This window comes from Chlorocebus sabaeus, chromosome 1 (assembly GCF_047675955.1).
Source record: "Chlorocebus sabaeus isolate Y175 chromosome 1, mChlSab1.0.hap1, whole genome shotgun sequence".
Classification (NCBI taxonomy): domain Eukaryota; kingdom Metazoa; phylum Chordata; class Mammalia; order Primates; family Cercopithecidae; genus Chlorocebus; species Chlorocebus sabaeus.
In genome coordinates this window covers 21,614,239-21,617,882 of record NC_132904.1, presented here as the reverse complement: position 1 = coordinate 21,617,882, position 3,644 = coordinate 21,614,239, and the positions used below count along the sequence as shown (strand labels likewise).

The window sequence follows — 3,644 nt, the reverse complement described above, 5'->3', positions numbered from 1 at the left end:
CAGCACCTCTCTGGTCCGTGGGGCCCCCAGCAGGGGAGGAGCCTCAAGACCACACAGACACCCTGGGTGGGCCCCCAGCTCGCTTCCCAGGCTCAGAGCAGGGGCAGGAACCTGGCTCCCCCGGGCCGGAGCTGCCTCTACCCCCTGGTATTGTGGACTACGGCACTCCAGACCTGGGGTAGTGGTGAGATTCGTTGACTGACTGCGCGATGCAGACTGCGTTGCAAGCGAATGGATTCATAGTGGTATCATGCACTCAGACTCCTGCGAGCTCCCATAAGTTCTCAGAGGACTGCTTTGCCTTTTGATCTAATAATTGCAAAGTTCCATAAAGAATGGCCCTTGTGGATAAGCACAAAGTCAAGAGATAGCAATTGGACAGAATTTGTGAAGGTATCATGAATGGACCCCGGCACTCCCACCCCTGGTGGTGCTGCTGTATGGTGGAGACTGCACCGCGGCCTAAGAACCTGGCCACCATGGCCTTCTGTGAGGCGCAGTCCTCAAAGGAAATCCACAAGACAGTTTTAAATGAAGCTGTGGGCACCATGATGTACCACACCGTCACCCTCACCAGGGAGGACCTGGAAAAGTTCAAGGCCCTGAGAGTCATTGTGCGGATAGGCAGTGGCAAAGACAATGTGGACATCAAGACTGCTGCGAGCTTGGAATTGCTGTGTGCAACATCCCTTCCGGAGCCGTGGAAGAGAAGGCCGACTCCACCGTCTGCCACATCCTCAATCTGTACCGGAGGAGCACGTGGGTGTGCCAGGCACTGCGGGAAGGCACGTGAGTTCAAAGCATGGAGCAGATCCACGACGTGGCCTCAGGAGTGGTCCGCATCCGTGGGTAGACGCTGTGGGTCTCATGAGCTTTGGTCGCACGGGGCAGGCGGTTGCAGTTCAAGCCAAGGCCTTTGGATTCAGAGTCATATTTTATGACCCCTACTTGCAGGATGAGATAGAATGGTCCCTGGGCATTCAGAGGGTCTACACCCTGCAGGAATTGCTGTGTCAGAGTGACTGTGTCTCCTTGCACTACAATCTCAATGAACATAACCACCACCTCATCAACGACTTTACTATAAAGCAGATGAGGCAGGGAGCATTCCTTGTGAACGCAGCCCGTGGTGGCCTGGTGGGCGAGAAAGCCTTAGCACAGACCCTCAAGGAGGGCAGGATACGAAGGACAACTTTGTTCAGGGTCCATTGAAAGATGCCCCAAATCTCATCTGCATTTCTCACACTGCCTGGTATAACGAGCAGGCGTCGCTGGAGATGAGGGAGGCGGCTGCCACTGAGATCCACCAAGCCATCAAAGTTCGCATCCCGGAAAGCTTAAGAAACTGTGTGAACAAGGAATTCTTTGTCACATCAGCTCCTTGGTCAGTAGACCAGCAAACAATTCATCCTGAGCTAAATGGTGCCACATACAGATATCCGCCAGGCATCCTGAGTGTGGCTCCAGGCGGATTTCCTGCAGCCATGGAAGGGATCATCCCTGGAGGCATCCCAGTGATTCACAACCTCCCAACAGTGGCACATCCTTCCCAAGCGCCCTCTCCCAACCAGCCCACAAAACACGGGGACAATCGAGAGCACCCCAAGGAGGAATAGCAAACAATGCTGAAAAGTAATCATTCAGATGCATATGGGACCAAGAGACAGTGAAACATAGATGAACTAAGAGAAAAAGAATCTGATGGTCTTTTTAACTGATTCTGGACATATGCATCATTGATGTTGCAGTGTTAAAACTGCAAGAGCTAGAAAGCTGAAGATGTCTTCTGATTACAGAAGCACTGAAAGATGCGGATGTGATTTATTAACGATCAACTTCTGTTATTGTGTGTTAAGTTTTTCATCTATGCATCAAATCACAAAGAATAAGTAGAGCGTTTTCCTTTATCAGTCCCTTGGGTAGAGCAGGTCCTGAACACCCAGCTCTAGAATGTTGCATCAGGAGTTCAAATATCAAAATAAAAAATAAAAAATATTAAGAGGAAATCCTCATCCTGTGACTCTAGTTCTTTCATTCTACAGGGGCTGGTTACCTCTTCTTGCTAATAGGAAGATCACATTACTACAAAGTGGGGAGAAAACTCTTTGCCTGTGGTACACTCCTGCATGCGTAGGACTGAAAACAGTACAGGCTCCTGTACAGAGAAAAGTCTCTCACATCTGAACTGCATACTGAGCAGGCAAGTTGGTCGTAAGTTTAGTAAAACCCTCTGATGATGAAAAGAAAATAGTAAGTTTCACAAGCTATTTGTACTCATTTGTATTTTCTCAGTTTCAGATCCTCTGCTATTTTATTGAGTGGAAAGTCTTGAACTAAAGGAGTTCAAGAAGAATAATAAAGAAACTCACTTTTTCTGACTTTGATAAAGTATTCTTTTCTTCATGTGATATGTTATATGAGAACACTTCAGATGTATTAGATGTGACTTATTTTAACAAATCCTATTAGATTTGTTTCAACTAGTTACATGTTCTATTCATAATCTTTTGTGAATCATTGCCTGTTTTAAAAGATGGCCTATTTGGAGCCTTTGTGCAGGTACAATGCTGTTTTTGTGACAAAAGAAAAACTTTAAAATTGTCCCAAACAGAAAAATAATGGCTAACAGAAGTATGTTTTGTTTTAGTGTGAGTTACCATTACTGTATTTCTTTATTGTAAAGGCAGACATTTAGTGTTCAGTGCAGTTTTCAATAAAAAGTAATTAAAATTAAAAAAAGAGAGAAATGGGCCGGGCGCGGTGGCTCAAGCCTGTAATCCCAGCACTTTGGGAGGCCGAGACGGGTGGATCACGAGGTCAGGAGATCGAGACCATCCTGGCTAACACGGTGAAACCCCGTCTCTACTAAAAAATACAAAAAACTAGCCGGGCATGGTGGCGGGCGCCTGTAGTCCCAGCTACTCGGGAGGCTGAGGCAGGAGAATGGCGTAAACCCGGGAGGCGGAGCTTGCTGTGAGCTGAGATCTGGCCACTGCACTCCAGCCTGGGCGACAGAGCGAGACTCCGTCTCAAAAAAAAAAAAAAAAAAAAAAGAGAGAGAAATGGCTTTGGCAGATCAAATGGCAAAGGCCATAGCAGAGTTCAATAGTCATGAAGAATATGAGGTCTATGAGGTAGCCTAACTACTTCTAACCATCCAGGAGAGTCTAAAGTAATATAATAAAAAGCTCAGGGTTCTAAATTCATGGCTCAAAATACAGCCAGAGATGCAGGAGTTTCCTATAATTGTCCTAAAAGAACATTTTATGGTTGTCCCAAAAAAAATCTTATCTCTTAGAGCTAGTAAATTGATGTAGCTGAAAATTAGACACAGATTCTTATCTTATAGGTTGCTGATTTACAACATAGATTGAATTCATAGTCTCACCAGATTTCATATGTGAAAATTAGGGCAATGATTAGGAAAGACCATTCCAAAAGATTAGAATGGTGACATTTAGGGGAACTCAGTTAATTTTGAAGACCCTTAACCCTTAACTCTACCAACCTCTCTTACCAGTAGAAACAATTCCTCTTATCTAACCTAATGAGGATGGTCCTGCTTCCTGGTGGAAGACTCTATGACTATTCTCCACCCTCATTGCTTCACACATACTCCAGACCCATGACTAGAAACAATCTCT

At 45.7% G+C, this 3,644-nt stretch overlaps 1 pseudogene; it reads left to right on the top strand.

Moving 5' to 3' along the window:
- The first annotated feature begins 335 nt into the window (after positions 1-335).
- LOC103237175 (C-terminal-binding protein 2 pseudogene) lies at positions 336-1,616 on the top strand (annotated as a pseudogene).
- The last annotated feature ends 2,028 nt before the right edge of the window (positions 1,617-3,644 follow it).